The sequence below is a fragment of the Sorex fumeus genome, unplaced genomic scaffold (assembly GCF_029834395.1).
Source record: "Sorex fumeus unplaced genomic scaffold, SorFum_2.1 ptg000024l, whole genome shotgun sequence".
Taxonomy (NCBI): Eukaryota; Metazoa; Chordata; class Mammalia; order Eulipotyphla; family Soricidae; genus Sorex; species Sorex fumeus.
Genome location: NW_026606081.1, coordinates 9,717,609 through 9,740,702, shown reverse-complemented (window position 1 = coordinate 9,740,702; position 23,094 = coordinate 9,717,609). Strand labels below are relative to the sequence as shown.

General features: G+C 40.2%; 1 pseudogene; it reads right to left on the bottom strand.

Annotated features, from left to right (window-relative positions):
• Window positions 1–7,220: 7,220 nt before the first annotated feature.
• LOC130023695 (reticulocalbin-1-like) overlaps window positions 7,221–23,094 on the bottom strand; it is a 35,740-nt pseudogene continuing 19,866 nt past the window's right edge.

Below are 23,094 nucleotides of genomic sequence, written 5' to 3'. Positions count from 1 at the left end.
TGACCAAAATACGAAGTCTACAGAATGGTAAAGGATATTCTTCCAACACCCATCCAACAAGGGGTTGATATCAAGGATATACAAAGTACTGGTTAAACTCCACAAGAAGAAAACATCCAACCCATCAAAAATGGGGTGATGAAATGAATAGAACCTTTCTCAAAGAAGAAATCCATATGGCAAAAAGGCACATGAGAAAATGCTCTACATCATTAATCATCAGGGAGATGCAGATCAAACAATGAGATATCATCTCACACTACAGAGAACGGCCCACGTCCAAAAGAACAAAAGCAACTGGTGTTGGTGCGATGTGTCAAGAAACGGACCCTCCTGCACTCCTGGTGGGAATGCCAACTGGTTCAGCCCTTTTGGAAAACAGTATGGACAATTCTCAAAAAATTAGAAATTGAGCTCCCATTTGGCTCAGCAATACCACTCCTGGGAATATATCCTGGAAAGGCAAAAAAAGTATAGTCAAAATGACATCTGCACTTCTATGTTCATTACTGCACTGTTCACAATTGCCAAAATCTGGAAAAAACACCGAATGTGGGAGAACAGATGACCGGTTCAAGAAACTTTGGCACATCTACACAATGTAATACTATGTAGCTGTTTGAAAAAGATGAAGTCATAAAATTTACATACAAGTGGTACTACATGGAAAGTATCATGTTAAAATAAATGAGTCAGAAAGAGAGGGACAGACATAGAAAGATTCCATTCATCTGGTGAATATAAAGTAACAAAATAGGAGACTAACACCCAAGAATAGCCAAGATAAGTACCAAGAGGTTTACTCCATGGCTTAGAGGCCAGCCGCACATGCTAGGGGAAAAGGCAACTCAGAGAAGGGAGCACCAAATAAAGGGTGTTGGGAGGATCCTCCGGATGAGAGATGCATGCTGAAAGTCGACTATAGACCAAACATGATTGCCACTCAATGCCTCTTTTGCAAACCACAGCACCCAAAAGGAGAGAGAGAACAAAATGGAATGCCCTGCCACAGAGTTGGGGTGGGATGGGGGGTTTTGGCAGGGGGGGTGGCGGGAGGGCTACTGGGATCATTGGTGGTGCAGAATGGGCACTGGTGGAGGGATGGGTACTTGGTCATTGTATAACTGAAACCCAAGCGCAAAAATTTGTAAGTCTACAACTCTACCTCATGGTGTTTTACTAATAAAAAAATTTTAAGTAAATAAATAATATAATAAAATTTATCATTTTATCAACCATTTGAATTATTAACTGTTAAAGTCAACCACTTTAAATGTCATCTGTTATTTAAAAAATTTTAAAGCAGTAGTATTAGCTTATTTCAAATACTCTTATGCCTAACATATGTCAGACAGTATGAAGGGAGGGAATATGAAGATAGAAAGCATATATGGTATTAGAGAATAGGTTCAACTTGAAATATTTGGTACCGTATATATTTTTAATAACATCATAATAGTACATAATATTGTAAATAATGATGAATTTCAAATATTCCTCTGATTATTATATTCCATAGTCAAAACTCAGATAGAAAAATTTACCAACAGATCCCCCCAAGGAGTTATATAATATAAAGCACAATCATGCTTTCTTTATTTCTTTTGTACTTCTATGAGTTTATCTTTATTCATTTACTTATTTTGAATTTAGGGCCACACCTTTTCAGGGCTTACTCCTGGCTCTGTGGTCAGATATCACTCCAGGTGGTGCTCAGGGAATCGTGCAGTGCTGAGGATCAAACCAAGATAGACCACATATAAGGCAAATGTTGAAACTCCTGTAATATTCTCTTACAGTCTCATCCTGGCTTCTTTTTTACTGGTGAATACACTAATCCTTGTATGGTTGTATGTACAGAAGCTTACAAAGCACACTAAGGGTATCCTTTTTTGAACATTGTTGACAAAGCTAACATCCCTCAGTTTGTGTTCTGTGGAGTTTGCCATCTATGATGTTAGAAAAAGGTCTATGTAGAATGATAACATTAGCCATATCATTTCAGCAGAAAGTGAGAGGAAAGATCTGAAACCATCAAGTACATAGGCCATAATCTTTTCAACACGATTCTCATTAATTTTTTGAGTACCCATCTCCAGAGGCAAAGAAAGCAAATGCAAAAATAAACAAGTGAGGACCACATCACCTCAAACTAAAAGCTCTGCACATCTTGAGAAATCATCATAACAAAGCAAACAGTTTCCAGAAAGAAGGAAGATATTTCTTACATACATACTCAGCAAGGGATTAATCATCAAAATCCACAACAATTTATACAACTGAACCCCACAAACACAATATCAAACAATCTGATTTGAATAAAGAGCAGAGGCTCTTAACAGAAACTGCTCCTAAGAAAACATGCAGATGGCCAACAGGCACATGGAAAATTTTTTATGACTTCCCATTAGGAAAATTTGAATATAAACCACATAAGATACTGTTTTACACCATTGAGAATGGCTTATGTTCAAAGAGATGAGAAACAAAATAAGTATAGTGGGTAAGGTAAGGTGCTTACCTAGCACAAGGCTGACTTCGGTTCTTGATACCTAACACCATATATGGTCCCCTAGCCCCTGCAAGGAGTGATCCCAGAGTGCAGAGCAAGGGGTTAGCCTGCAGCACAGCTGGATGTGGCTCAAAAATTAAAGCTAAAAAAGAGGAGAGGGGGTATGGTGCCGCCAGCAGGTCAATCTGTACCCGTGAGGCGAGTACATCAGCAGCCTGATGCCACCGTCAGACTTTCAGATACCCCAAAATTGCTGCTGTGCCTTTGGCCAGACCCCAAAAACTTGGGGCAAGATTTACCAAGAAAGTAAACGGCCAAAAGTTAGGTATGTGGGAGACACACCCACAAACCACCTCCGGTTCAGCTACATAATTGGAGGCATGGCCTCTCTGGTTCCTGATCGAACTGCTGGACAGCTATGATCCCAGAGGCTCAGAGACAAATCTGGGAACCCAAAGGCTTTTGGCGGAAATGCGTCCTGTTCCTGCAGTGGGTTACTGCCGCTGGGCCACTCGAGGTGGAAATTGGTTTCATGCCTTGGCCTGTTCCCCTTGACGGCCCAGTGACCGCCATCCTCCAGAGGCCACTGGACAATCAGGTTTGAGTCTGCAGTGACGAGACACGTGGGGCCTCACCAGATGGAGGTGGAGCTGGCCCTTTTCTCCCCATCCCAGTGAGACCCCAAGTCGTCGCCTACAGGCAGCCTCTCTGGCCCTTGATCAAGCTGATTAACAGCCATGGTTCCAGATACTCAGAACAGCCATGATCCCAGAGACTCAGAAACAAATCTCGAAGCCCAGCGGCTTTGGGCAGAAATGCATCTGGACCACATACAAAATGGCCGCCGCCTTTATTGGAAAGCCAGGTATAAGCTAGCGGTGACGTGGCAACTGCAGTGTCATGGGAAGGTAGGCAGTGCCGGCTTGTCCTTCACTCCCTACCGAGGTCATAAATTGCCCCCCACGAGCAGATTTCCGGCACGACCATGGCTCCAGAGGCAAAAGAGCTTAATCCAGAGCTCGGCAGCCTGTGGCAGAAAAGTGAATGGACCATGTGTTAAAGTATGGCGCCATACCTCCCCAGGAGGGAAAGGGTGTTGTTCCCTTATGCCTTCCCCGCCCCCCCACCCCCCAGCAGCAAGGTGGCCACTGCCTCATTGCTTATAGGAAAGCCAGGTACGAGCCGGCGGTGACGGGGCAACTGCAGTCTCATGGGAAGGGGGGCGGTACGGGTTCGTCCTTCATGCCCTACCGACATCAGGAGTTGCCCCCACGAGCAGCTCTCCAGCACAGCCATAACACCAGACACACAGAAACCAATGTCGTAATTATCTTGCTCTTTGCAGAAATCCAAAATCCGCACGGCCTCAATAGCAGCCACGCAACATTATATGATTCTCATAACCAGCTATAGAAGACAAAGTATTTCGCAATGCTATTCTAAACAATAATGGTGCATCTTTTGTCGAAATAATGAATGCAATCAATGTAGAAAAGAGTTAAGTAGAAATCATCTGCCTCACAGGCATTGGGAGGGGTGGGAGGGGGGTATATTGGAGTTCTTGGTAGTGAAAAATGAGTACTGGTGAAGGGAGAGGTATTTGATCATTGTATGACTGAGACTTAAACCTGAAATCTTTGTAACTTTTCCCACAGTGATTCAATAAATAAATATAAGAAGAAAAATAAATAAATAAAAGTACAAAAAAAAGTAAGGTGGAGTTCATGCCCAATTCAATCAACTAATCAGTGGCTGAATAAATAGCAGTACTCCTACATTAAAAAATGTAGGACTAGAGAAATGGTACATCAGAAAATGTGTTTGCTTTGCATGCAGCCAACCCAGATTCAATCCCCGGCATCCCATATGGTCCCCCAAGAACCCCCAGGAGTGATTCCTTAGCACAATGTCAGGAATAACCCCTGATCATCACTAGGTGTGCCCAGCCCACAAAAAAAGAAAAGAAAAGAAAAAGGAAATAAAACAAGTAGGTGAGGGCATGAAGAGAGGAAATCTTACATACTATCAGAGGAAATCATGTAATCTGATGTCTTTCTTATAAAAAATAATATGAACAATCCTTGGTTGGGTAAGGAAATACAAAATAATGTGATCCCGCCATTCCATCCTATGCTGATTACTCTATTAAAAACACATACAATAATTTGAGGAACATGTTCACTCACTGTAGCATATGTAGAATAGCCAAGAGTTCAAAATCACCTAAGTACTCAACAACAGATGAAAGATGAAGGCATAAAGAAAATTTTGTATATAAACATAATGAAGTACTGGTTAGCTATTATAAAGGTAAAATTATTTTATTTTGGATAACATGGATAAACTTAAATGTATGAACTTATATAAATGGGAGAAACCATGGAAAAGGACAAAGATCACATTAATTTAGTTATATGTCAAAGGTATATTATTATATGTGATAGATATGTTGAAGGTCTGATTCAATGCCCAGAACTGTATGATCCCCCAAACTCCATAAAGAGCAACCCCAGAGTATAGAGCAGGAGTGGACCAAAAGTACCACTGGTATGGCCAAAAATGAAAAAAAAATGTGTTTGCAAATTTTAAGTTCTTATTCTTATCTGTGGCAGAGCCTGGCAAGCTCCTTGTGGCGTATTCTATATGCCAAAAACAGTAACAATAAGTCTCACAATGGAGATGTTACTGGTGCCCACTCAAGCAAATTGATGAACAATGGGAGGACAGTGCTACAGTGCTATTATTTTCTGATAAAAATAATGATAAGTTTGAAGCAAATGACAAAGATGTATATTAGTTGTCAAAAGCAGAACAACTCTTGGCTTCTTAGCAGTATCTGATAAAATGTGTGACCCATTATAAATAGTCATCTTTCTTATTCATCAGATATTGTTGAGGACTTATCTAATCTCTCTTTAAATAAGTTTCTAAATTTTGTTCTATCTTTACTTGAAATGTATTATTTATCTGAAATTATAATGCTGTTATAATCAGACATAAATTTTTCCGGGCTCTCAAGTTATATTCTTGACAAAATGAGCAATAGTTGTTTCAATAAACTAAACAAGATGTAACAAATTGCTTTCAAGCTTTGCTGGACTTAAAGACCCTAGAACTAGTTATGGCTTGAAACTGGACATCAATGTAACAAATAAAAAACATTAAAGACTTTATGGAAGAGTTATCAAATGCTCTTTGAGAATAGATAACAACATATTCTAAGTCTATATATTTAAGTAGAGAAAACAAAAAAAATACCCAACACTGTGCTAGACCCATCACCCCCATGTGTTTACCCAAGCATCACTAGGAGTAATTCAGGAGTATAGAGCTAGGAGTAACCCCTAAGTACTGAGTGTATGGCCCAAAAACAAACTCAGCCAAAAAAAATACCCTAACATTTAACAGAGAGTAAACAGATATGCAATTATTAGCACTAAAAGTAGTAATAGAGAATATGAATATTGCTAAAACAATGAATAAAAGAAGATCAATAAGAGGAAAAATAAATTTTATAATTCTGTGTCATACTTCTAGTAACTGTATTAAGTTCCTTTTTTTAATTTTTAAATTTATCCTCTTCACATACAAAAAGTGTACAATCATATACATGGAAATACAACATATACAAACATGAAAATCCAGATGGTTTTGATTTGTTTGACACCTAATCAGTGTTTTTTGTAGGTTCTTACTCACTTTCTGCTTAGAAGATAGAATTTCAACACATTTAAACTTGTTTCAATCATTTCAGCCAATGGCTTGGAATATCTCTTGATCCTAATTCCTTAGGGCAAGTTTTTCCAGAACAGGTCTGAGGAGGGTTGTGGAGTTCCCAGGACCGGGATATGATGGACTCCATACCCTATTGGGCCATTTTTCCTACAATCCTACTTCCTCGTGTGATTATGATCATGAAGAAACAGATTGCATTTCTAGTCACTTTTTCAGAGCTCACACATATCTTTTTTATATATGAAGAAAATTTCTCATGTATAATCAAATGTTTACCATTTTCAAACAGTTTGTCATTCCTGAGACTCATCTTTTTCCTACTCTAAATTCCTTTTTATCCATGATATCTATCTTGATTGGTTTCTTTTTAAGTAGATTTTTATTTATTATTTTATTTTTTTTGTTTTTAGCAGAAAATGTGCAAATGCACAGTTTTGGATACCATGTATAGTAACAGCTCAGAGCACAAAGTCAAAAAATAAAGAAGCTGAAATTTTAAACTTATTCTGAAATAACTCTATGCTTATGATTCCACTGTTACCTAATCAGAAGGTTGCCTTGCCAACTAGACAAGTAGCAAAGGTAAAAATAAATAAATAAATAAATAAATAATGCAGTTAAAATACATAGCACCCCATGCTCCCCCAACCCCCATGTAACTTCTGAGTGACAGGGCTTTCCAGAACTTATTCTCCTTTAGTTCAAACTTAGTGAAAAGAGCTTAACAGTCAGGACTTTAACAATGCATCCCCATTTTGCCAAGATTTTAATAAATTTCAAGGAAAATTAATTGAAAGAAGAGCGATGGCTACTTTTTTCAGTAAATATTGAGTGAAAAACAAATTTAACCCCAATCTGAGTTTATAAACTTGTTTAGGGGGTGACCCAATGCTGTAAAGGAAACACGAATAACAACCATCCACAACAATGAAAGAAAATCCCATGCTAGTTACCAGCGTCATGGAGGTGTACGTCAAAGTTCATCGTGAATTTTTGTGAGCTTATCCCTGAAATTGGTCCCTTGGCTTTCTACAAATGTGGTCCAGTATCTCCTCATGGGTTACTTTTTCATCTTTGTCCATGTCTGATTGGTCCACCAGGTGCCTGGTCTCCGCCTGCTCCTGGTCAAAGTCCTGAGGGAGTATCCAGGAGCATCCAGTGACAAATCTCCTTCCTGGTCCAACTTCCCATCCTTGTTTAGATCTCATTAGATTGTTTATTATATATACTGTTCCCTTCCAACGACAATCGCAGGCCACTCTCCTTATGGGAATTTCCGCCACATACTCGACCTGACCCACAAACCCATCTTCATTCTTGTCTATGTCCTCCAGCCTTGCCTAAACTACAATTTCCTTCATATGCTCAAACTCTGTGGGTTGCAAAAAGGCAGTGAACTCCTCCTGAGGGGCAGTCCAGTCCCAGTTGAAGTCCGCAACCTTAAACCTTCTTTCATCACTCGCCAGCACCTTTTTTTAAAGGTGTGATGATTGGAACTATCTTCAAATTCTTTGTGATTTCCCAGGTAATAACCGTCCGTGGCTTGCTTGTATTCTTCCAAGGAAATTTTATCTTCTTTGCCTTATTCCTTCCAGACATGAGCAACGTCGTTATCATAGATATATCTTTTCGTCACCCTTTTGTTCGAGGGTTTTAGCTCCTCAGTGGTGACAAAGCCTTCTCCTTCGCTGTCGATTCGGTCAACAATCTTCCCTAGCCTCTCCTAGCTTCTCTTTGGAGGTGAGCTGGTCCTCGGTCTTGGAGTCCTAAGTCCTGGGGGTGTACTGGATGCTCTGACTGTCTTTCAACTGAGATCCCGAGGTCTGAACAAAGGTGGGAGGTTGGACCGCTGAAGGCTCTGGTTGTCCTTCATCTGAGATCCCGACATCTGAACAAGGATAGGAAGTTGGACCACTGGAAGCTTTTGTCTCTCCCAGCTCCGGGTTGGCCACATCCAAGCGCTCCGCACGCTCCCCGGACTTGGCCAGCAGCATCCCCAAGACTGGCTCCAGGTTGCAGCTGCTGCACTCCAAGGATGCGAGGAGAGCCTGGCCCACCGGGATGCTCCAGCGGGCTCAGAGCGCAGCAACGGGCGTGGACCAGGATGGACCCGGCAAGCACCTGAGCAGAGGAGCAGGCCTGGCTGCCAATGGGGAGGCTGCAGGCGGCCTGCGCTCTGCGCCCACTGGCCACTAGGCGGCCGGGAGGGGTTGGCTGCAGGACACGGCTGGCGAGGCCGAAACAGGTCAATCGTCCCCCAAACAATATTTAATGCATCTGTTTTGCAAAGGTTTCCAAGAGGTGAGTATTTGATTGACTCAGTCTACGCCTTTAGAAAAAGAATTCCAGGCTGTGGTCAGGGAAGGGGAACCCAAACAGTACTGAAAACTCAATTAGGAGTTAAGACCTTGGACATAAGAATCCAAAGAGAACTAATCAAAGAGAAGTCTCAGCACAAATCCTATAGAAAGTGCAGCTTCATGATGAGATTATCTCAGAAATCCAGTGAGGTTTTCTGTGGCGTGTGCAGCTAAAGTCTGGTTAGCAAAATGGGTGAAAGGAAGGTTTGAAAAGAACATAGAGACTGGGAGGTAGATCAAAGGGAGAGTGTCGGAATCTGAGCGATGGTACAGGAGGTAGAGAGTTTATCTTACAGGTGACAGAACAGAATTCAATCCCTAGTCAAGTAAACCCTGGGCACTGCAGCGTGTGGCCCGAAAACGAAAAAAATAAAAGATACAGAGTACATGCTTTGCATGACTTTGCAGAGTTCCCCTTCACCAGTATCACAAGAGTAAAAAAAATTAATGATATAGCACAGAGAGACATGTTTAAAGTGAAAGAACAGCACATGGCCCAAGAATACTTTGTGTTTCTATCAGTCATACTGGAAGACCTCAACAATCCTGTGTCTTTGGGTAAAGTCCACAGGAAGATCTTGTCTCCCTGCTTTATAATTAGACCTAACTACTCATTGTTGCTTTTCTATGTATTAATTCATTTTTACTGAAGAAATCACAAAAGCATTATATATAAGACCAAAAAAAAAAAAAAAGGCCCTCCCGTTGATCGTCGATTTGCTCGAGCGGGCCCAGTAACGTCTCCATTGGAGACTTTGTTGTTACTGTGTCTGGCATATCGAATACTCTCGGTAGCTTGCCGGGCTCTCCGAGAGGGGCGGAGGAATCGAACTCGGGTCGGCCATGTTGGCCGCTTGTAAGGCGAACACCCTACCCGCTGTGCTATCGCTCCAGCCCATAAGACCCAAATACTCCTCTAACAAAACTCAAGAATATTTATAGGATTATAAGAAGATTCATCATACAAATATGTCACAAAAATGGCCTAAAAGGAGAAATATCAAACTGACTCAAATTCATATAAAGGTTAAAATTATGAGAGGCATTAAAATTGTTATAATAACTATGTTCCATATGTTTAAAAGACCAATGAGGGCCAGAGAGATAGTATAGAAGGCAGGGCAATTGTCATGCATGCAGCCAACTGGAAATTGATACCCAGTACCACATAAAGTCCTCTAAGGATCACACAGAGTGATCCCTGAGTTCAGAGCCAAAAGTAAACTCTGAGCTCTGTTGAGTGCGCCCCAAACACTGAAATGAAAAAGAAAGAAGGGATAACTCCATGTTTAAAATATATAAAAGCAACATCCAAATATAACTTTTAGAGACAAAAATTATAATGTATATTATAAAAATGTGCAGTGTTAAAAGATGACCAAATATTACAGAATAAAATTTTAGTGAAAAATATAAAGTACATAATCAGTGATACTATGTACTATAAAGTTTTGAAAGATAATTTTTTTTGTTTTTTAATTGATCTTTTATTCACTATGAGGCACCATGATTTACATAGTTATTCATAGTTAAATTTCAGGAATACAACATTCCAACTTAAATTCTACCATCAGAATTGATTTCCTCCACCAAAGTCCCTAAAAATTCCCTCCTCCCACTCACTAGTCTCCTTCCTTTACAGGCTTATCTTTTTTTTTTTTTTTTGAAAAACCATGAGGTACAGTTATAGGCTTACAAATTTTGTGCTTGGGTTTCAGTTATACAATGATCAAGTGCCCATCCCTCCACCAGTGCCCGTCATCCATCCCCATGGGTCCCAGCATCCCCCCCTACCCTCATCCCCCCCCCCCGTCCCATCCTGCCTCTGTGGCAGGGTATTCTCCCTTGTTCTCTCTCTCTTCTTTTGGGTACTGTGTTTTGCAAGAGAAGCTTTGAATGGCAATCATGTTTGGTCTATCGACTACTTTTAGCATGCTTCTCCCACCCTGGGAGGACCCTCACAACACCCTTCATTTGGTACTCTCTTCTCTATCTGAGCTTCCTTTTCACCTAGAGCCTGTGGCTGGCCTTCCATTCATGGGGCAAAATTCCTGGTACTAATCTCAGCCATTCCTGGGTGTTACTCTCCCTTTTTGTTGCTTTATGTTCCCCAGATGAATGCAATCTTTCTGTGTCTATCCCGCTCTTTCTGACTCATTTCGCTTAACATGATACTTTCCATGTAGTACCACTTGTATGTAAATTTCATAACTTCATCTTTTCTAACAGCTACATAGTACTCCATTGTGTAAATGTACCAAAGTTTCTTTAACCAGTCATCTGTTCTTGGGCACTCAGGTTTTTTCCAGATTCTGGCTATTGTAAAGAGTGCTGCAATGAACAAACAATTGCAGATGTCACTTCGACTATACCTTTTTGCCTCTCTGGGATATATTCCCAGGAGTGCTATAGCTGGGTCAAATGGCAGATCAAATTCTAATTTTTTGAGAGTCGTCCATACTGTTTTCCAAAAGGGTTGGACCAGCCGGCATTCCCACCAGCAGTGAAGGAGGGTCCCTTCCTCGCCACATCCGCGCCAGCACCGGTTGCTTTTGTTCTTGTGGATGTGGGCCAGTCTCTGTGGTGTGAAATGATATCTCATTGTGGTTTTGATCTGCATCTCTCTGATGATTAGTGATGTAGAGCATTTTCTCATGTGCCTTTTTGCCATTCGAATTTCTTCTTTGCGAAAGTTTCTGTTCATTTCCTCACCCCATTTTTTGATGGGGTTGGGTGATTTCTTCTTGTGGAGTTTAACCAGTACCTTGTATATCCTTGATATCAACCCCTTGTCGGATGTGTACTTGGTGAATATCCTTTTTCATTCTGTAGGCTGTCTTTGTATTTTGGTCAATGTTTCTTTTGAGGTGCAGAAGCTTCTTAGTTTAAGATAGTCCCATTTGTCTATCTCTGTTTTCACTTGCTCGGCCAGTGGCGTGACATCTTTGAAGATACCATTAGCTTCAATATCATGGAGAGTTTTGCCGACTTTGTCTTCAATAAACATTATGGATTCTGGTCTGATGTTGAGGTCATAAATCCATCATCAAAATGGCAACACTTCCCAAAGCACTGTACAAATTCAATGCAATCCCTATAAGGATACCCATGACATTCTTCAAAGAAGTGGAGCAAACACTCCTGAAATTTATATGGAACAATAAGCCCCCACGAATAGCTAAAGCAATTCTTGGGAAAAAGAAAATGGGAGGAATCAACCTCCCTAACTTCAAACTCTACTACAAGGCAGTAATAATTAAAACAGCATGGTACTGGAGCAAAAGCAGAGCTGCAGACCAATGGAACAGAGTTGAATATACTGACATTTCCTCCCAAACATATAATCATCTAATTTTTGATAAGGGGGCAATAAAAGTGAAATGGAGCAGGGAAAGCCTCTTCAACAAACTGTGCTGGCAAAATTGGACGGCTACATGCAAAAAAGTGGGCTCAGATCTCTGCCTAACACCATGCACAAAAGTAAGTAAGATCAAAATGGATTTACAGGCTTATCTTTTAAGTTTGAGTATTGTAGTTTGAGTCTCAAGCTTACAGTATTGTTGGTTTTGTAATTTATATATCTTTATAGAGAGAGATACCACATACATGCATGTATATATATATATATATATATCCATAGATGTATACCACCAAGGTGCTTATGACTCCTATCCCTGCCCCTGTTACCTCCCATTCATCATTTCTTACTCTTCACCTCAGCTTCTTTCCTTTATGTCCCTTTCATTTCTATATTCAAGGTCAAGGGTAATCTGGATACCTCTCATTTGGAACCATGCTTTCACTTCTCCTGTTATTCTTCTTTATACCACAGATAAGTGAAATCATCAATTTTTTTTCCCCTGGCTCATTTCACTTAACTAAAAAATTTCTAGTTCCATCCAAGTAGTAACAATTTGCATGAGTTCATCCTTCCTTGAGGATGCACAAAATTTTATTGTCTGTATATAGTACACTTTCTCATTATCCAATCATCTGTTGTTGAGCACCTAGGTTGATTCTGTAATTCAGCGATTATGCTGAGTGCTGCAATGAATAGTGATGTGCAAATGTTCTTATAAACAAATGTTTTCTTGGGGATAAGAACCAAGACATGCAATGTCTGGGTCATAATGGTAATACTCTTTTTACTTCTCTGAGAAACCTCCATACTGTTTTCCATAGAGGTTGAACCAAGTAAATTTCCCCTCATGAGTGGATGAGAGTCACCTTTGGTAAAGTTTCAAGTATCTAAGTATACATTTTTGGAGTCCCCACAGAGTTTGAAGGTGCCGAACAAAAATATGAAATAATTATAACCAAAATGTTCCAAATCTATAAACCTACAAATTCTAGTTCAATGAACTTTCCAAAGACAGGAAACATAAAGAAAAATCATGGGGCTGGAGCAATAGCACAGTGGGTAGGGCGTTTGCCTTGCACGCTGCCAACCCGGGTTCTATTGCCAGCATCCCTTACGGTCCCCCAAGCACCACCAGGAGTAATTCCTGAGTGCAGAGCCTGAAGTAACCCCTGAGCATCGCTGGGTGTGACCCAAAAAGAAAAATAAAAGAAAGAAAGAAAAATCACATTAACATCAATATAAATAAAATTGCTCAAATCAGTGATAAAGGGAGAAAAATCTTGAACTGGAAAGTTAGTACAGTGGGTCAGACACTTGCATGCAGGGAACTCAAGTTCAATTCCCTGCATATAGTCTCTTGAACATCACCAGGAGTGATCGCTGAGAACAGTTAGTTCTGGCCACAGAGAGAGAGAGAGAGAGAGAGAGAGAGAGAGAGAGAGAGAGAGAGAGAGAACAACAGAGAGTGGCAGAGAGAGAGAGAGTGAAAGTGATACAGCAAGAGAGAGCGAGTGACCAAATCTTCAAATCAGAAAAAAATGCACAGAGGAACAAATACATTTCTAGTGAAACAATTACATTAGATTTCTAGTGGAAAGTAATTCACATGAGAAGACAATGGGGCAATACCTATAAAGTACTGACAAAAAAATCAACTGGTAATTCTAGGCCCAGTTCAAATATCTTCCAAACTTGAACTTAAAATCAATTTCCGACATATTAAGTTCATACTAGACATATTAAATTCAAAGTATTCATAGCAATCATGCTATAGAAACTATCAAATAGTGGGAATTTGTCTCCGTGCATTTACATAAGAATGAGAGAAATATTTACTTTCTGTTCTAACACTCTCAGTATTAGTGGTTAAGTAAATACAGGTGTAAATAATTAAAACCCTTTATTTAAAGGTGCTTCTTTTTAACCTAACACTGCATTTTAAACAGTTTCAGGTAATGTGAAAAATAGCAATTAGAAAGAATTTGAAAAAGACAATTAAATTTAAATATAGCAAACTTGAATCTTATCCTCCATAACTTATCAACCTATTTTTGAATTTTTAATTGATATTGCAATCACATGCTTTATAATTATGTTAATGTCTGTCCTTTTGGTGCACAGCCAAAATCCCTTCACAGCTATTTTTCCGTCACTTTGAGACTGCCCCATTCCTAACCCCACACTCCAGAGTGCCACCCACTTGCTAAACTCTGTTTCTAAGGAATTGTTTTCATTATCCACTTTCAATATTCCCATTATTTCTTCCTTTTTCTTGTTTCACCACAAGAGTGAAATCATTTGGCCTTTGTCTTCTTTCACCACGTGAGTGGGATCATTTGGTGTTTGTCCTTCTCCCTGCCCTCCAGTTTCATCTAAATTGTACTGTCACTGTCACTGTCCTCTCGTTCATCAATTTGCTCGAGCGGGCCCAGTAAAGTCTCAATTTTGAGAATTGTTGTTGTTAATGTGTTTGACATATTGAATACATCATGGGTAGCTTGCCAGGCTCTGTCGTGAGGGTGAGATACTCTCAGTAGCTTGCCGGGCTCTCCGAGAGGGGTGGAGGAATCAAACCCGGCTCGGCCAGGCTGGCTGCACTCAAGGCAAACGCCCTACATACTAAAAGGCAAAATTGTATTTAGTCAATTTCAGCTTTTCTTATAACTGAGAAGTATCCACTGTGTACAGATACCATATTTCTTTATTTACTCATCTATTATTGGGCATTAATAAACTGTCCTCGCCTCCAGGGCCCCTTGGAGGGGAGCGGGTTGAGCTTTCCACCCCGCCCCAACCAGGGCTCTGGCAGCCAAAGACCTCCAGGACCAGCCACCACCATGCTGAGACCACTCACCGCACACATGAAGGTACTGGCAGAGGGACAAAGTCACGCGGGTTCTGGGACCGAGATCTCCAAGCCTACTCGGATTTGGGCCGGGCATCCTCCACACAGATCCTCCAAATTCCAGTAGGCAGGGGTCACACCCACCAACTGGCCCCCTGGCACCGTGTAATCCCGTCAACGGCCAAGACTCAGAGACTATAAAAACCAGCTCCCGGAACCGCGCGGCCGCATTCGCAGCCGCAAGACATCCCACTATAACATCTTATTATCTCATTCCTACTTTGGACAAACTGGCAGGCTACCGAATGTAGCCTGCCCACACGGCAGAGTCTGGCAAACTCCCTGTGGCGTACCCAATATGCCAAATACCAGTAACAATGATGGGTCTCATTCTCCTAAAGAGCCTTGAATATAATCTCAGGGCTAGGATGAAGGAGACGTTACTGGGGCCTGCTCGAGGCAATCGACGATTAACAGAATGATTTGTGATTGATTGATTGTGATTATTGGGCATCTGGATTTTTCATTATTTAGGCTTTACATTGTAATATATCATTACAATGAATAGAAGGTGTGCTTCTTTTCAATTTAATGTTTTTGCTATAGTTACGAACAAGTGGAATTTCTGGGTCATAAGGTAGTTCTATTTTTATTTTGATAAGTTTATGTATGATTTTTAATAGGTGCAAAACAAATTTATAATCTCACCAATGGGGAACAGAGTTTCTTTACTCACTATGTCCCCATTGGTGCTGCTTTTTCCATCTTATTGATAAAAGTCATCCTCACTAGTGTAACCTCGATGTTGTTTTCATTTGCATTTACTTTTCAATCAGTGATGATGAACAAGTTTTCATATTCCTGTTGATTACCTCTTTTCTCTTTTAGGAACATCGATTTAGTTCTTATCCCCCTATTTTTGATGGAACTGTTTTTGTTGTTATTGATGAGTTTTGTGTGTGCTCCTATGTATCTTGCAGGCTAGCCCCTTCATCAAATGTACAGTGTTTGAATGTTCGAATGTTTTCTTCCATTCAGTTCTGCGTCTTTATTTTATCATCATTTTTTTTGCATTGCAGAAAAAGATTTAATTTAGCTAGTTCATTTTTGCTTTGCTTTTCTTTACCAGTGAAGTTGAATCACTGAGGTGCCTCTAAAAACACCTCTGAAATCAAAATTGTGGAAGTTCTGCTTACATTATCCTTATGTATTTTATGAATCCTAGTCAAACATCAAGTGCTTTAATCTATTTTATGTATGATAGCAGATTTTTGTATGATACCAGGGATCCAATTTGACTTTTTGTTTGTGACGTACTAGCTCCCTTAAGTAGTTTCACTTTTTGTTTGTGACTAACTAGCTTCCTTAACTGATTTCCTTTACCATTAGTTGAAAAGACTTTCCTTCCTCTACTTAATACACCTAACTTCTGTCCATATATGTGAAGTTTAATTTCAATTTTATTCTAACGGTTTATAAGCCTGATCTAATTCTAGTAAGAAGTTTTTATTATTATTATAGCTTTAGGGTTATGTTTAGTCAAGAAATTACATGAATTGCATCTTTCTCTCCCAGAATTTTTTTCTCTTAGAATTGCTTTGACTATTCAAGGAACTTTAAAGTTACTAATAGTATTTTTTTGGCTTTTTTTTGGGGGGGGGGCGTTACACGCGGCGAGGCTCAGGGCTTACTCCTGGTTCTGTACTCAGGAATGACTCCTGGCGGTGCTCGGGGATCATACGGGATGCCAGGGATGGAACCCAAGTTGGCTGTGTGCAAGGCAAACGCCCTCTCCACTGTACTATTGCTCCGGCCCCAGTATTTTTTCTAGGTCTTTGGAGATTACGACTGGAATCAGCAAGGATTGCATTGAATTGAATAAAATTTTAAGCACCCTATAGTCATTTAAGGCATATTAATTCTTCTAGTCCATGACTGGAGCGATAGCACAGCGGGTAGGGCGTCTGCCTTGCATGCAGCCAACATGGCCGACCCGAGTTCGATTCCTCCGCCCCTCTTGGAGAGCCTGGCAAGCTACCGAGAGTATTCGATATGCCAGACACAGTAACAACAAAGTCTCCAATGGAGACGTTACTGGGCCCGTTCGAGCAAATCGATGATCAACAGGAGGGCCTTTACTTTACTTTACTTAGTCCATGACATGGAGACATGAACTATTTTCCAATTTCCTTATATGTTGATTTCTACATACTTAATGTTTTTGGAAACAATTGTAAATGGAATTTTGTTGTTGTCTAATCCAGTTTATTAGACTTTTCTCTTCTTTCATGAGAAAAGTAGCTTTTAATCTTGTTTAATCTATAAATAGAAGTTCTTCTATTCATTAAATGCATTCGTTATTTTTTATTACTTTACTGTTTATTTTGCTAATATATTTATTTCTACTCTAATTTTTACTATTTCTTTCCTTCTACATAGTGTTTCATTTGTTGTTCTTTTCAAGCTTTGCAAAATGTTAAATTAGGTTATATATTTGAGGTTTTTCTTATTTCCTGGTATAGGCCTGTATAGCTATGAATTTATCCCTTAGTATTACTTTTTTCTATATTCTATAGGTTTTGGTAGTTTGAAACTTTATTCTCATTCATTTCTAGGAATCATTAGTTTCTTTGATTTTCTCTTTTACTCAATAATATGTTCAATATTATATTGTTTAATTTCGAGTATGAGCTCTATCTTAAATAATATGCACTAGACGTACTCTATTTTGGAGAGTGGAGACCCTGTTCATATGTATTAATGTCAGCTTTCCCAATTCCTTATTTAGGGCTGTACTTTCTTTATTGATTTTCTAGCTCCCGTAAGTAGTTTCACTTTTTGCCTGTGACTAATTAGCTGGCTAGTCTTCCAGCGATAAGTAAAGTGTTAAAATAATCTACTACTATTTTGTTATAGTCCATGTGTCAACTCAAGTCAATAAATACTTTCTTTAAGAACATTCCTGTCCCTTGTTGTAAATTTCATAACTTCATCCTTTCCAACAGCTACATAGTACTCCATTGTGTAGATGTACCAAAGTTTCTTAATTGGATTTTTATATGATGTAAGTCTTCTTGAGGAATTGCCCCTTAGTCTGTTCATAAAATTCATCTCCATTTTATATTATCTTTTCAGTTTACAGTCCATTTTGTTTTATATAAGTTTGTCCATCCTTGTCTTTTTTAGGGTATAATTATTTTCCAGTCTTTTATTATAAACTGTGTTTATCATGAAAATACAACTAGATTGGATTTTGTTCCTTGATTCATCCCACCTCTCTTATAACTGGGGAGTTCAACTCATTAACATTAGGGAAATTTCTGAGGTAAAGGAATTTGTTGTCATTCTCCTATGATTGTTAGGGAGCAGAATTCTCCACGTGTCCAGACACGTTGAGCACCCTGTCTGGGCAGACGTGGGGCTAAGGATGATGAGCACTCGGAGAAACACTCTCAGGAACAGCTGATGGCTGATCACCTTATTGCCACATTCACACATATTTTACAGAGGGTATCAGCTTACAAGGTCCAATCACATAAAGTTAGCATTACTGGCCTATCAGGTCTCCTATTCCGCTTTGCCCGGGTCCAATTCCAATCAAGGCCAGATGTCGCAGTTAGGATGACCTACTAAGTCTATGTGACAGTTTCTGTGTCTCGGGCGCATGTGACAAGGAGGTTGAGTGAGGGTCAAGGCCAAACTCTTCATACTGACACCCTGTTCTTGCCAACTTTGCCCAGATACTTCTTGTGACTCTTCACTTCTGGGTGATCTTGCAAAGTCAGGTCTTTTCTGCTTCAGTACCTATCACCATGCTCCACAGATGAGGATTTTGGATACTCTTTTTCAGTTTGGCTTATTTCTTCAGCTTTCCCTTACTTTCTCTGCTTGCACTTTGATCTCAGCCTTTTATACATTAACCCAATTCATTTTGCCTCTTCTTATTAGTTTGATCTAAGTATTTTTGCCTTCAAGCTACCATGTTATTTACCTCTAAACTTCTTTTTTTTATTTTAATTAGTGAAACACCATGAGGTACAGTTGTGGACTTACAAATTTTTGTGCTTGGGTTTCAGTTATACAATGATCCAGTACCTATCCCTCCACCAGTGACCATTCTCCATCATTTACTTTTTTTTTAAATTTTTGTTAGTGAAACACCATGAGGTACAGTTGTAGATTTACAATTTTTGTGTTTGGGTTTTAATTGTACAATGACCAAACATCCATCACTCCACCAGTGCCCATTTCCACCACCACGAGTCCCAGTATCCCTCGCACCCCCTATCCCCCCCGTCCCACCCTGCCTCTGTAGCAGGGCATTCCCTTTTGTTCTCTCTCTCTTATTGGGTGTTGTGGTTTGCAAAAGAGGCAATGGGTGACAATCATGTTTGGTTTATAGTGTACTTTTCAGCATGCTTCTCCCATCCTAGAAGGATCCTCCCAACACACTTTTTTTTGGTGCTCCTTTCTCTATCTGAGCTCCCTTTTCCCCCTAGAGTGTGTGGCTGGCCTCCAAGCTATAGAGAAAAACTGCTGGTACTAATCCCAGCCACTCTTGGGTGTTAGTCTCCTGTTTTGTTACTTTATGTTCCCCAGATGAATGCAATCTTTCTATGCCTGTCCCTCTCTTTCTGACTCATTTCGCTTAACATAATACTTTCCATGTAGTACCACTTGTATGTAAATTTCATGGCTTCATCTTTTCTAACAGCTACATAGTACTCCATTGTGTAGATGTACCAAAGTTTCTTTAACCAGTCATTTGTTCTCGGGCACTCAGGTTTTTTCCAGATTCTGGCTATTGTAAAGAGTGCTGCAATGAACAAACAAGTGCAGATGTCACTTCGACTATACTTTTTTGCCTCTCTGGGATATATTTCCAGGAGTGGTATTGCTGGGTCAAATGGGAGCTCAATTTCTAATTTTTTGAGAATCATCCATACTGTTTTTCAAAAGGGCTGAACCAGTCGGCATTCCCACCAGCAGTGAAGGAGGGTCCCTTTCCCACTACATCCGCGCCAGCACAGGTTGCTTTTGTTCTTTTGGATGTGGGCCAGTCTCTGTGGTGTGAAATGATATCTCACTGTGGTTTTGATCTGCATCTCCCTGATGATTAATGATGTGGAGCATTTTCTCATGTGCCTTTTAGTCATTTGGATTTTTTCTTTGAGGAAGTCTCTGTTCATTTTGTCGCCCCATTTTCTGTTGGGGTTGGATGTTTTCTTCTTGTGGAGGTCAACCAGTAATTTGTGTAGCCTTGATATCAACCCCTTGTCAGATGTGTATTCGGCGAATATCCTTTCCTGTTCTGTAGACTGTCTTTGTATTTTGGTCATTGTTTTTTTTGAGGTTCAGAAGCTTCTTAGTTTAAGATAGTCCCATTTATCTATCTCTATTTACCTCTAAACTTCCAAATAATTTTTTCTTTCAAATCTAACGCAAGTAAGTCTTGAATTCATTTTGGGAGTTCCCATTATTTCTTTTTCCCATTTTATGCTTTCTAGCTGGTAGGGCGTTTGCCTTGCATGTGGAATGATCCGGGTTCTATTCCTCCACCCCTCTCAGAGAGCCCAGCAAGTTACTAAGAGTATCTTGCCCACACAGCAAAGCCTGGCAAGCTACCAGTAAAGTATTTGATATGCCAAACACAGTAACAACAAGTCTCACAATGGAGTCGTTACTGGGTTCGCTGGAGAAAATTGATGAACAACGGGAGGAAAGTGCTACAGTGCTATGTATCTTTATGCTTTGAGTGGGGTTACCCTGACCTTTCGTCAACCATCTAGCATTTCATGCAGAATTGAATGATCTTAGCTGTGCTTACCTAAAAAAACGTCTTTATAACACCATCAAATCTGAGTAATAACATACCAAGATAGAAGATTCTTGGTTGGAGTTTGTTTTTTCTCAAGACTTTGAATGTATTGTACCATTACCTGATCTGAAGAGTTTCACCTAAGAAATCCAATCTGAGTCTTATGGGTGTTTACTTATTTCTGTTTTAGGAGGCCATACCTGCCAGTGTTCAGCTCTTACTCCTGTCTCTATATTCAAGAATCATTCCAGACAAGCTCAAGGGATCAAATATCGTACCAGAAATTAAATCTGAGTCAGCACATCCAAGCCTCTATACTGTCACTCTGACTCTCAGCAATGTATCTTTACTATTGAGTCTCTGTTTTATCTAGCCAATTTTAGGATCTATCTTTATCTTTGGTTCTTGTTATTTTAGTTAAAATGTTTCTTGATATTCTGCTGTTTAATTTAGTTTATTTGAAATAACTTCAGATTTCATGTACCAGGGTATGTTTCTTCCTCCTCAAATTGGAAAAATTCTCAGCTCTAGTTTCTTCCACCAGGCAATTACACCCTCCTCGTTACTCTTCTGGAACTTTGGTGGCACAAATCTTGGCCCTCTTAATGCTGTTTCATAAATATCTTATATTTTCTCCCTTTAATTATTTTTCTCTCCTTAATTGATGTTGTTTTTTAGCTTATCTTTGAGGCCACTGGTGAGAGTTACATCATCATTTTTTCTCTGAGCCAAACTATTGCATTTTTAGTTCAGCTGTGTACTCTTTAATATTTTCTGTTTGATATTTTTGATACCTTATTTTCTATTTTCTCTGAACTAATTTATTATTTTTCCATTATTTTTTTTTAAAAAATTGTTAACATCAGGGGTATGGTGCTGCCAACAGGTCAACCTGTACCTGCAGGGGCAAGTGTATCAGCAGCCTGAGGGCGCCTTCAGGCTTTCTGACATGTCAAAATTGCCACTGTGCCTTTGGTCTGACCCCCAACAACTTGGGACCAAGTTTACCAAGAAATTAAATGGCCAAAAGTTAGGTATGTGGGAATCATGCCCACAAACCACCTCCAGCTCAGCTATACAAGCTCATTTATTGACCTTATTTCCGAGACCCATAGCTAGAATAGGGAAAAACCTGAGTGCCCGAGAACAGATGACTGGTTAAAGAAACTTTGGTACATCTACACAATGGAGTACTATGTAGCAGTTAGAAAAAATGAAGTCATGAAATTTACATACAAGTGGTACTACATGGAAAATATCATGCTAAGCGAAATGAGTCAGAAAGAGAGGGACGGACATAGAAAGATTGCATTCATCTGGGTCACATAAAGTAACAAAATAAGAGACTAACACCCAAGAGCAGCTGTGATAAATACCAGGTTATTCACTCCATGGCTTAGAAGCCAGTCCCACACTGTAGGGGCAAAGGCAGCTCAGATAGAGAAGGGAGCACCAAATAAAGGGTGCTGGGAAGATCCGCCCAGGATGGGAGATGCATGCTGAAAGTAGTCTATAGACAGAACATGACTGCCACCCAATGTCTCTTCTGCAGACCACAGCACCCAAAAGGAGATATAGAACAAAAGGGAGTACCCTGCCACAGAGGCAGGGTGGGATAGGGGATGGGGGGGTGGGAGGAATACTGGGATTGATGGGGGTGGAGAATGGGCACTGGTGGTGAAATGGGTACTCGGTCATTGTATAACTGAAACCCAAGCACAACAACTTGTAAGTCTACAACTTTACCTCATGATGTTTCACTAATAAAAAAAAAATCTCGAAAAAGATCTAAAGTCACAGTTAATCTTAGACCTGCCTCATGGTTGAACAGACTGGGGTAAATCGGAGGGGATAGACTGGCCTGTGCCTGCCCAAGCAGAGCCCTCAGCAGTCGCTGTTTCCACAATCCATACCTTGGCCTGACTCCACCGTCTCAGGACGAACCTCACCAAGATATAATCTGCTGCAAATTTGGGTATGCAGGTTTTGTAACTGAAATCTCCAGGCTTTCAGAGAATTGGGGAGGGCAATTTCCCCCTGCTTCCCAAAATATATGGAATCACTGGCACTCACCCCCAATAACCAACTCCAACACTATCCTTTAAACTCTGTTACTGGCCTTGCTTTAGAGATCCATAAATCTCGAAAGATATCAAAAGTCAGAGACACAGCAGTGAGTTCCAGAAGACACCACAGAGCCGGATATCTCTCTGGACCCCATACCGAGCCAATTTCACTGAGCACCCCAGATAGAGCAGGTGTAGTCTCCCCACCTACTCCAGATGTAATCCCAGTGACCAAAAGCTTCCACAAGCAAGGCCCATGTATGTGGGTTCCAGGACTAAATCTCCATGCCGCATGGCAGCAGAGGTGCCAGGCTGTCCCTCCCTGGCTCCCTGCCTGCTCCTCAACCTGGCTGTCACACCCAAAATGTACCTCCAGGCACAATCTTAGCACACCAAT